Source organism: Mobula birostris, chromosome 1, assembly GCF_030028105.1.
Source record: "Mobula birostris isolate sMobBir1 chromosome 1, sMobBir1.hap1, whole genome shotgun sequence".
In the NCBI taxonomy this organism is placed as follows: Eukaryota; Metazoa; Chordata; class Chondrichthyes; order Myliobatiformes; family Myliobatidae; genus Mobula; species Mobula birostris.
The window spans coordinates 173,903,575-173,916,401 of record NC_092370.1 but is presented as its reverse complement, the minus strand read 5'-3'; the positions used below and the strand labels follow the sequence as shown (position 1 = coordinate 173,916,401).

The 12,827-nt window shown below is 39.7% G+C and overlaps 1 protein-coding gene across 15 annotated transcripts in view; it reads right to left on the bottom strand.

Annotated features, from left to right (window-relative positions):
• The window catches only part of LOC140201702 (alpha-(1,6)-fucosyltransferase), an 889,182-nt gene that overhangs the window by 275,791 nt on the left and 600,564 nt on the right, over nt 1–12,827 (bottom strand). For 10 of the 15 annotated variants that reach the window (XM_072266344.1, XM_072266353.1, XM_072266324.1 and 7 more), the window contains one exon: nt 12,396–12,443. The exons of 4 other annotated variants lie outside the window; for them this stretch is intronic. The gene's annotated coding sequence lies outside the window, so the exon portion shown is untranslated. Of the gene's footprint in view, nt 1–2,426; nt 2,447–12,395; nt 12,444–12,827 lie in introns of those variants that run through there. One more of the 15 variants, XM_072266384.1, reaches the window with a different exon arrangement.

Below are 12,827 nucleotides of genomic sequence, written 5' to 3'. Positions count from 1 at the left end.
TGCCCATTTTTGCCTGCCAGCCAGTTTTCCACCAATACAAAGGGGCATAACTTTAAGGTGTTTGGAGGGAAGTGTGGAAGGATGCCAGAGATTTCATACGGAGTAGTAGGTGTGTGGAATCCACTGTTATAGAGATAGACACGTGGATGAAAGGAAAATGAAGGACTATTTGGGAGAACTAATAGGGTTGGGCACAACACTGTGTGCTGAAGTGACTGCACTGTGTTGTGCTGCTCCATGTTCTATTTTTCCCTTCCCCTTTCTTCCTCAAATGTAGATCCTGCCTTGCTGGGCATTTCTGACTCTACAACCATAGCAGCACACTGTACAAAGGAGCTTGACTACCTTTTTTTTAAATGGTCTTTTTATTTTTTCAGCCATATAAGAAAAATTCCTTTTCCTCAACTTATTGCCCTCCCCATCTTGTCTGCCACACAGACAATCTTGTTTCTGTCTTTCTCAAGTTGAATGAAGGGCCTCAAACCTGAAACATTAACTGTTTCTCCTACATTGACGATGCTTCACTGATAAAGATTTTAAGCATTCATAGTTTTTATTGCAAATTTAAAGCATCTACAGTTTCTCTTGAATTTTGAGAAATAATGCTATTTTAAATTAATCGGCAGTGGCTTAAAGTTTTTATTTTAATTTTGTATTTTCTGTTTTACAATGTTTCTGATAAGGCTGGGACCAAGGATTGAGTCCCAGGGGAGAATGGATAGTGACTCAGAGGCAGAGCAGATGACCCACAAGAAAACAGGTTGTTTCCACTATCTGCATATCACAAGCCAAAATTAGATGACTATTAGCTTATATGTATTAAAAAATAAAAATAGAAAGCATTAGTAACCCTCAGTTGGTCAGGCAGTATCATAGAAAGAGAAAGAGAGAGAGAAGTTTCAGGTCAAAGAACCTGGAATGAGAATAAACACATTATTCTTAAGATCCAGAGAGAATGGAAAAGAGATGGATCTCTTTGAAAAGGTGAGGCTAGAGCTGCCAGGTTGAAAAGTGTTGACGTATTTTTTGGCTGACAGGTTAATGAAGGAAGTTAGAGAGAAAGGAACATCGAAAGACTGAAATGCAGAGGCATTGGAAATGCCTGTGCTTGTAGAGAGAGAAAAACTGAATCAATATTACAGAAAATTGTTTTTTTGCCTATTGTCTATTGTAGTAATAATTTACAAGCAGCCAAGTCATCTTTAATTGATTTCCACTATCAATGTTTGTTACAGACACTGGATATTTGAAAATTACATTCAACTGATATCAATGGAAGGTTGTTATTAGCAATGTCAACAGAAGCAATTTATGATTCAAGATAATAGTTTAATTTTAGTTATTTTACTGTACTAGTGATCACGATCTTGAAGTTAAAACTCCATTCCATACCTTAAAAATGTAAAGAAAAATAATGAGGTAAATATGGAATGAGAAACTTAAATCAGGAATATTAATTATGAAACTAACAGCTAGTGATAAAGAAACTGATTCCCCAATGTAAAAACATAGAATACAGGAGTTGGAATCAACCATTTGACCTTTTGAGTCTGTTTAGCCATTCAGTTTGACCAAAGCTGATTCAGACCTCAAAAACATATTCCCACTTTTCCCCATATTCATTTATTCTTTTTGCATCCAAAAGTTACCCTATTCTTTTGAAAACAGTGAGTGACTAGGCCTCTGCAGCCCTCTGAGGTTAACCACCCAGAGTGAAGAAACATTTCCTCACGAAAGCTGTAAATCTCTTGTCTGCAACCGCTCAATCTGGACACCCCAGTCAGAAGGAACAACATGGTCATGGCTCATGATCCAGTCTATCAGAGTTTAATAAGCTTCAATATGATCACTTCTCATTCTTCTCGGCTTCTGTGAGAACTACCTAATTTCTCCTTGCAGTCCAGTCCCGCCATCCCAGGAATCAATCAGTTGAACCTTCATTACATTCCATCTACAACCAGGTAAGGAGACCAAAACTGCACACAATACTCCTGAGGTGGTTTCACCATGCCTTGTGTAAAGTTCCACTGACAACCTTGTTCTTGTACTCAAACATCAAGAGGATTTGGTACCTGTGTGAGAACATCACTTGAGTACCAAATTTCCATTCGACTCCTTCACTTTATATTACAGGGAAGAAACGACATCCTTGAAAGGATTGACCTATGAATCCAGATCTATAGAAATGTGGGAAGGATTCCCTGAAAGTCAAGAAAGCCATCTTACCATTTCAACTTTAAGTTGGGGATGGACCATGCAAAACTGACTATAGCAAGGATTCAGTAACAACAAGAGGCACACACAACCGATCTGTCTGAGCAACATTATTTGTCAGGGATATCTGTGTTCTGGTGTCTACAAATTAGTCAGCCACTTCCTGATTTATGAACATTGTCACAATACTGCCAGTTTCCATGCACACCCACCTTTGAGATAGAAACTAGTTTACAGATTTGTTGGTACATCAATGTTCAGACAGGAAAGCTGACCTGAGCATCCTCAGCAGTGATTCCACATTCCACAATGATATGAAATGAAGCATGGATTGCAATACCTCTCTGGTGCATTCTGCAAGTTGTCCCTGCTCTTCACGTGCATCAGTATTGTTGAATGCCACATGAAGACTGTGCTGAGAGATGCAAAAGCACAGGATGTATACTGGGTGGGGTATTTCCACGACTAAAGTAGGCTTGTTTACTGTCAGCAAGCCATGACTGAATGGTTATAGTGCATTAACCATTGATTTCATTAATATAAGAACCAGCCTTAAAACTAAATCCAAACGTAACTTACAAACAAAAATCAGTTTTGAAATTACAAGGACAGAGGCATAAGTAAATATAGTTGTCCGTGAAGAGAACAAACTATAGGCAGATAATGGGAAGCCATGTAGGAGACACACTTTGGAACAAACACTCTCAACAAATACGTACACAAAGATATCTGTTAAATTATGAAGCAAAGCAAATGAGACATTCTCATATACTTTGGTGAAATGTACAGATGACAGAGAGAAATTAACTGTATCACATTGAAATTACTAACGTGAAAGGGAAGTGTGATATTCATTGATACCAAGAAAATAATAGATGGAATTCTCTCCATTAGAACAGGCATCAGAAATAACAGAGACAGAACTGTGCACCACAGATAGACAGACATAACAGACAGGAGACTCGATGATTCCAACCCCATACTGAGGCCAAGGTGGTTCCAGTGCCTTTTTTGTCACTTGGTAGTTGTCATATTTCATCTGTGAATCAATGCGATTGGGGCATTTGTAGTTCTGCAGAAAACTGTGGAAAAGGAAGATATTTTAGAAATCTGGGTTTTGTCCTCACAAGCTATCAGAATATTGATGTGAACTACCTTGCCTCAACAAAAGATGTTTGAATATTTAAAAATGCTCTTGATACAGTTTTTTTTAATTCATTCATCTTGTCAGCCATTTTTATGATCGCAAGTCACTGCTGGATACTAAGAATGTCAGGTATTCAGAAGACCATATGACCATAAGACATAGGAGCAGAATTAGGCCATTCAGCCCATTGAGTCTGCTCCACCAATCCATTATGGCTGATCCCAGATCCCACTCAACCTCATACAGCTACCTTCTTGCCATTACCTTTGATGCCCTCACCAACCAGGAAACTATCAATTTGTGTTTTAAATATACGCACGGTCTTGGCCCCCACAACTGTGTGTAGCAGAGCATTGCACAAATTCACTACTCTCTACCTAAAAAAAACTCCTCCTTAACTCTGTTTTAAAGGGTCACCCCTCAATTTTAAGGCTATGCCCTCTAGTTCACAACACCCCCACCATAGGAAACATCCTCTTCACATCCACCTTATCTAGTCCTTTCAACATTCGGTAGGTTTCAATGAGATCTCCCCAGCATTCTTCTAACTTCTAGTGTTTACAGACCCAAAGCTGCCAAACACTCTCATGTGTTAACCTCTTCATTCCTAGAATCATCCTTGTGAACTTCCTCGGGACTCTCTCCAATGACAACACACCCGTTCTGAGATATGAGGCCCAAAACTGCTGACAATACTCCAAGTGCAGCCTGACCAGTGTCTTATAAAACCTCAGCATTACCTCCTTGTTTTTATATTCTATTCCTCTTGAAGTAAATGACAACATTGCATTTGCCTTCTTTACCACAGACTCAGCTTATAAATTATCCTGGGAATCTTGCACAAGGACTCCCAAGTCCCTCAGCACCTCTGATGTTTGAATTTTCTCCCCATTTAGATAATAGTCTGCACTATTGTTCCTTTCACCAAAATGCATTACCATACATTTCCTAACACTGTATCCCATCGGCCATATTTTTGCCCATTCTTCCATTTGTCTAAGAAATTGGATTTAATCACCTGTTTGTTCTTGTATGAATAAAAAAATAATAAAACAACTTGATTTTTTGAGTTTGGGGAGATGCATCTACCTGGTGTCCCTGTACTTGTGCTGTTAAATCTATAGCTCTGAACTCTGAGTGGCTCTCTCAACATTACAGCAGCATTATTGAGCTGACTAAGCTGCTGTCAGTCTTGGTTTAATGTGAGCTGTGAAATACAAGGCAAAATCCCACTTGATTTTGTCCTTTAACAGTTTATTTCTCTCAGATGCTTGTCCATAACTGTGATGATACCAGCAGTCATTGGATAAACCTTATCATAAAAAAATCAAACTCAATTTTTGTTTACAATTTTTTTTGATGAGGTTGACTTAGACTCAGAAGGCATTGTGCTTTGACTTGTCTATCTTTTGAACAGATTAGAAGAGATTCACAAACATTGGTCATGAAGAACTAAAATGTTTCTGGTTAAAAGTTGTCATGTATCTCATTTACTTATCTGGTCAGTTGTTTCCTTCTGTCTGCTGTACTGTCCTAAATCAGTGGTTATACTGATCAAACATCTTTGTTGAGACAAGGTAGTTCACATTAATAGTCTAATAGCTTGTGAGGAGAAAACACAGATTTCCAAAATATATTTATTTTCCTTAATTTTCTGTCGAACCACAAATGCCCCAATGGTTGAATTGGCCATTTGGTCATAGAACATCTCAGCATAGAAACAACAGGCCATTCTGCCCAACAAGTCTGTGCTGACCATTAATCAGTCTAGTTCCATCGATATGCACCCAGACCATAGCCCTCCATGTAATTACCCAGAATTTCTCTTACAAGTTGAATTCAAACCCACATTCACCACTTTCGCTGACAGCTCATCACACACTTTCACCTCACTCTGAGTGAAGATGTTCTCCCTCATGTTCCCCTTAAACCTATGATCTCTCGCCTTTAACCTATCATCTCTAGTTGTGGTCTCACCAAACCTCAATGGAAAAAGACTGTTTACATTTACCCTATCAAAATTGTTTATCCCTCTATCAAATCTCCCCTCAATCTTCTGCACCCTAACCTATTCAAACTTTCCCTATAACTCAGGGCCCCATGTCCCAGCAACATCCTTTGATAGAATGCAGAGAAAATTTACATTTTTCATATAGGTAGGTGACCAAAACTGTACATACTCCAAATTAGGCCTCAGCAATGTCTTAAATAATTTCAACATAACATTCAAACCCTGACACTAGCCAATGTGCCAAAAGCCTTCTTTACAAACATATTCATTTTCAAGGAATTACGGACCTGTATTCCCAGATCCCTCTGTTTGACCATACTCCTTGGTGTCCTACCACACACTGTGTAAGAGCTGCCCAGGTTTGTCCTCCCAAAGTGCAACACCTCACACTTCTCTGCATTAAATTCCATCTGCCATTTTCATACCATTTTCTACCTGGTTCACATTCTGATGCAAGTTATGACAACCTTCCTCGCTGTCCACTGCACTCCTAATCTTGGTGTTAGATGCAAATTTGCCCATCTAGTTTACCACATTGGCCTCAAGATCATTGATCCAGATGTCAAACAACAACAGTCCCAGCACTGATTCCTGCAGCAGACCACAGGTCACAGGTCTACCACTCTCTGGTTTCTCCAATGAAGCCAATGTTTAATCCAATTTACTACTTCATCTTGAATGCCTAATGACTGAAACTTCTGAACCTCCCATGTAAAATCTTGTCAAAGGCCTTGATAAATTCTATGTATATAACACCCACTGCCCTGCCTTCAAATTTCCTGTAACTTCCTTGTAAAACTCTACAAGATTGGTTAGACATGACTTACCATGCACAAAACCATACTGATTATTTCTATTCAGTCTCTGTTTATCTAAATAATTATATATCCAGTCTCTTAGAATACCTTCCAATAACTTTCCCACTATTGATGTCAGGCTCACTGACCTATAATTTCCTGGTTTATTTTTAGAGCCTTTCTTAAACAATGGAACAACATTAGCTATCCTCCAGTCCTCTGGCACCTCACCTATGGCTAAGGATGTTTTAAGTATCTCTGCTAGGGCCCCTGCAACTCTATACAAGCCTCTCACAGAGTCCAAGGGAACACACTGTCAGGCGCTGGGGATTTATGCACCCCAAGTTGCCTCAAGACAACAACCACCTTCTCCTCTATAATCTGTATAGGTTCTATGACCTTGCCACTACTTTGCCTCCCATCTATAGACTCTATGTTTGTCTCCTGAGTAAATATAAATTCAAAAGATCCATTTAAGATCTCCCCCATCTCTTTCGGCTCCACACATATATTACCACACTGATCTACCAGAGGACCAATTTTATCACTTACTATCCTATCGCTCTTAATGCATCTGTAAAAGCCCTTAGGATTCTCCTTCACCCTGTCTGCAAGAGGAACCTCATGTCTCCTTTCAGCCTTTCTGATTTCCTTATAATCCTCAAGTACCCCATTTGTTCATACCTGCCTATACCTCCTATGCACCCCCCTTCTTTTGCTTAAACAGGGCCTCAATGTCTCTTGAATTATGGAACGAAGGTGCCATAAACCTATTATCCTTGCCTTTTATTCTGACAAGAACATACTCTCAAATTTTCACTTCAGAAGGCCTCACATTAACCAAGTACGCCTTTGCCAGAGAACAATCTGTCCCAATTCACATTCACTAGATCTTTTCTAATACCATAAAAATTGGTCTTTATCCAATTCAGAATCCCAATTCGAGGACTAGACCTATTCTTTTACATAATTATCTTGAAAATAATGGGCATTATGATCACTGGAGGCAAAGTGTTCCCTTCATAAACTTCTGGTACCTACCCTGTGTCCTTCCATAATATGTCATCTCGTATCAAACTCACTCTAGATGGGACTCTTGTGTACTGATTAAAGAAATAATTTTGAACATATTTAACAAACTCTTCCCCATCCAGTCCTTTTATGCATGGATGTCCCAGTCAATATGTGAAAAGTTAAAATTACCTTCTATCACAACCTTATCTTTCTTGCGACAGTTTGCAATCTCTCTACAAATATGCTTTTTTAAATTTATTGCTGGGTGATTTTTAATATAATCCCATTAATGAGGTCATATCTTTCTTACTCCTCAGTTCTACACATAAAGCCTCACTGGATGAGTACTTCAGTCTGTCCTGTCTGAGCATTTTCCCTATTACTTCCACCCCTCCCCCTTTCAACACTCCCACTCTATCACATCTAAATCAACAGAACCCCAGAATAATGAGCAACTGGTCCTGCCCCTCCTGCAACTAAGTCTCACTTGTCTCCTTTTCTCGTCACCATTTACACCTCGGACTTCAACTACTGCACAGAGTCTTGTCATCTTCAGAAGTTTTCGGATGACTCTGCCATAGTTGGATGCATCAGCAAGGGAGATGAGGCTGAGTACGGGGCTACGGTAGGAAACTTTGTCACATGGAGTGAGCAGAATTATCTGCAGCTTAATGTGAAAAAGACTAAGGAGCTGGTGGTAGACCTGAGGAGAGCTAAGGTACCGGTTACCCCTGTTTCCATCCAGGGGGTCAGTCTGGACATGGTGGAGGATTACAAGTACCTGGGGATACGAGTTGACAATAAACTGGACTGGTCAAAGAACACTGAGTCTGTCTACAAGAAGGGACAGAGCCGCCTCTAGTTCCTGAGGAGACTGAGGTCCTTTAACATCTGCCGGACGATGTTGAGGATGTTGTACGAGTCTGTGGTGGCCAGTGCTATCATGTTTGCTGTTGTGTGCTGGGGCAGCAGGCTGAGGGTAGCAGACACCAACAGAATCAACAAACTCATTTGTAAGGCCAGCGATGTTGTGGGGATGGAACTGGACTCTCTCACGGTGGTGTCTGAAAGGAGGATGCTGTCTAAGTTGCATGCTATCTTGGTCAATGTCTCCCATCCACTACATAATGTACTGGGTGGGCACAGGAGTACATTCAGCCAGAGACTCATTCCATCGAGATGCAACACAGAGCGTCATAGGAAGTCATTCCTACCTGTGGCCATCAAACTGTACAACTACTCCCTTGGAGGGTCAGACACCCTGAGCCAATAGGCTGGTCCTGGACTTATTTCATAATTTACTGGCATAATTTACATACTACTATTTAACTATTTATGGTTCTATTACTATTTATTATTTATGGTGCAACTGTAACGAAAACCAATTTCCCCCGGGATCAATAAAGTATGACTATGACTAATGGGTACAATATCATCATTCCATGTGCTGACCCATGCCCTAAGCTCATCCACCTTTCCTACAATACTCCTTGCATTTAAATATATGCAGCTCAGAAATTAGTCCCACTATGCTCAACCTTTTGATACCTGACTTTGTATGTAGGCTAAACAACATCTTCCTCCACAACCACCAACTACCTGATATGGTACTCTGGTTCCCATCCTTCTGAAACTCTCAGTTAAACATACCCCCCCCCCCCCATCCTGCCCTCCCACCCCTTGTGCAGCACTGGCAAATCTTCTTGGTAGGACATCAGTCCCCTTCCAGATCAGGTGTAACCGTCTCTTCTGTGTAGGTCTCACTTTCTGTGGAAAACAGACAAATAATTCAAAAATCTGAAGCCCTCCCTCTTGCACCATCTCCTTAGCCAGATATTAAATTGTACAATCTCCCTGTTTCTAGCCTCACTAGTAGGTGGCACAGGTAGCAAACCTTAGGTTACAGCCCTGGAGGTCCTGTCCTTTAACTTAATACCTAATTCCCTGAATTCACTTTGCAGGGCCTCTTCACCCTTTCTACCCATGTCATTAGGACTGATATGGATGACAACCTCTGGCTGCTCACCTCCCCACCAACAGAATGCTGTGGACCCGATCAGAGATGGTGATGACCCTGGCACATGGGAGGCAAAATACCATCCAGGAATCTTGTTCTTGTCTATAAAACCTCCATTCTGATCCCCTGACCAATGAATCCCCACATCTACAGCTCATCTCTTCTCAGCTCCCACTCCCCACCTTCCCTTCTGGGCCTCAGAGCCAGATTCAGTGTCAGAGATCTGCTCACTGCGGCTTTCTTTAGCTAGATCATTCCACCATCCCCCAACCCCACCCACAACAGAATCCAGAGGAGAATGGTCACAGAGTTACTCTCTCTCCCTCCTGATGGTCACTCAGTTACCCTGCTCCTTTTGGGTAAACACCTCCCTATATGTCCTGTCCATCAAACCTTCAGCCTCCAGAATGATCTGTGAGTTCATCCAGTTCCAGCTCCAACTCCTTAACATAGAGTGTTAGAAGCTGCAACTGGATGCAGTTCTTGCAGGTGTAGCCATCAGTGACACTGGAGATCTCCCTGTCTTCCCACATTCCGTAGGAGTATTCCACTATCCAGCCTGCTATCCCATCTGCCCTAAAAGTACAAGATGAAAGAAAGAAAGACTAAATAACAAAAAAAAAACTTGTTTGGTACTGAAACAGTTTAGAATGGTCTAGGATGATGAGTACTGCTGTATCAACGCATGATTTTTTAAATATCATTTCCAAATCTTTCTTGACATTGAAGCAGATAATATATCACGACGAGGACCCAAACAAAATAACTCCAGAACAATACAAGAAAAGGACATCTGAGCACAAAACAGGATATTAGATTTAAGATGAAAGTAAAGCTTCTTCTTCCCAAAAGTGTTTCTCTTATTCATTTCAGTTCCCAAAGCACAAGTCCCTCACAGCTGGCAAACTTACTATTGGTCTGAAACTACTGCAGGAACACACTAGTTTTTATGCTCCTTCTGAAAGACCAACCCCGATGCAAACAGTTTGTAGTAAGTCTTTGCAGGCTGAGCAAACAGAAAATGAACGCATTCCATGGGGAGGATGTATAGACTCCTTACAGAATGGTGCCTGAATTGAACTCTCAACTCTGGAATGCCCCAAGCAGTGAATGCATCATACTAACTACTACACCACCATGAAGTCCGTATGACACCACAAACTCAATAGTTAGATCAGGGTCATATTTTCTCAGTACCTGCTTTGAAGCAAACACAATTCATTCTTGTTTTTACTCCTGTGAATAGTATCTCCAAGTCACTTCTAATATTAACAGTGACAAAATGGTACTTCTGTACTACTAATTCCCTATAAGGCTGTAAACTTATTTATCTTGCCTGACAGTAATCTCTCAGTATGCTTGATTAGCTTAATCTTCATTAGAATTAATCCTCATTCACTCTGTTTTTACATATAATACAGTCGCTTTACAACCTCCTTAGTTGCCACATTGGTTGCTTTTCTCATCTGAACCCAGTTACCATCCTCTGCATTATTCAGTGCAATTAATTCACAACATAGCAGGTAATATCTATTAAAGCACAATTAAAGGACAGTAAGTAGTTTGCAGGCGAAGATGATCTTTGAAAAACAAAGGGGAAGCCTTAGTCCTGTTAAGTTGTGTAGATTTTCCTGCTATGGATCAATACAATTCTTTGCTTGGAAATCTAATGACAGTGGTTGCAAGCTGCAAACAATAGGTTTAGATTCAAGCCCAAACTGTGAGCATTTTGCCTCCATTGTTGTGCCAATTATGCTGCAGCATTCAATATGATATCTTGCCTCACAGTACTGCAAAGTTTTTCTCTGTCAACAAAATAAATGACATTCTGCAAGAACAAAAAGCATTTAGAAATGGCTGCAAAATAACAATGGTAACTTTTCAAACAATTTGCTTTTACCTTGGGCATTTTTTGAAAATAGTTATCCATATACACTCAGTGGCCACTTTATATGGTACACCTGCTCTTAATGCAAATATCTAATCAGCCAATCAGATGGCACCAACTCAATGCATAAAAGCATGCAGATGTGATCTAGGGGTTTAGTTGTTGTTCAGACCAAACATCAGAATGGGGAAGAATTGTGATCAAAGTGACTTTGGCTGTAGAATAATCGTTTCTATCAGATGGGGTAGTTTGAGCAACTCAGAAACTGCTGATCTCCTGAGATTTCTGCACAAAACAGTTTTACAAATTTACAGAAAATGGTGTGAAAAATAAAAAAACATACAGCCTGCAGCAGTTCTGTGGGCAAAAACACCTTGTTAATGAGAGGGGTCCGAGGTTCATACTGACACAAAAGCAACAGTAACTCAAATAACCACGCATTACAACAGTGGTTTGCAGAAGAACATCTCTAAATGCACAACATGTTAAACCTTGACGTGGATATGTCATATAGGTCAGTGATAATAAATCCCCATTCTATTGATAGTCCAAGATTTTAAACTTCTTTTAAACATAAAGTCAAATAAAGCAAGGGTATCAAAGCATATAGCTCCATTGTAAGGGACAGAGAATCAGAATCAGATCTATTACCAATGTCTTACATGACATGACATTTGCTGCTGTACAGTGCAAAAACATTAAGTTACTACAATTTAGATAAATATGTTTAACTCTACTCAACTATTCACCAAGGTGTTGCAAAAAATGAAGTGCTCCAATGTCGGTATGCATAATTAATCTCTGCTTTGTGTTTTGAGGGAACTATTTCTCTGAAATGTACCATAAATTGCTGCCTCACAGTGTGAAGACCTGTTTAAACATGGCAAACACTAGATAGAGTTAGGCATAGGCAAGTATAATTCTACATGAAATGTTTCCACTCAGTTGGATCCTCTTCAGAATTGATGTGAATGTGTAATTGCATTTTATAACCTTTGGAGATTAATTTAGTGAGTTATTTCATGCATTAGTGGATGCACTTGATAATGAAAATTTTCACAAGATTGTGGATCTGGAGGTGTAGCACATGTAATTAGTTAACTAACAGTGCAACTGTTACTTTTCCAACTCCATTCAACCACTTCAACACTAAGCAAGTACAAGATGCATACTCAGGTGGCTTAAAAAGTAATTAACTTCTCTGCATTGTATGCACACATATGCACACACTCATATGCTGTTGATAATTCTCATCAAATAACAATGGCTGACTGGTACAGAAGCAGAAATGACAAAGGCTCACTCACCTTTTCCTAGGAAAGAGAACCCTGACTTGACTCAGCATGAAATTAAACCTGTTCAAAGGTGAACAATCTAATGAGTGACATTGGCATAATTGAAATGTTATAATGATAAGCATAAGCCAATAATCTGTCAGCGTGTTTTGCACTCAAGTGAAATTTAGAGACAGCATGTCATGTTCAAGATGGAACACCCAATAAAATCAAACACAGATTACCCGAGTAATTAATGACAGATAACCCACTTCAAATAAACACTCAAATGTTAAAATAATTTAATCTATCTTGCAATGTGGAAATTTTACAGAAAATGCAAAGTCAATTCAATGGAAAAGTTTGAAGAAATTGTTAATAATTATTGATCAAAGCTGAAACTTCAACATAGCTTAATCTTTTATATTCAGATGTATTTCCATCATTTTGACTTACTTCAAATAG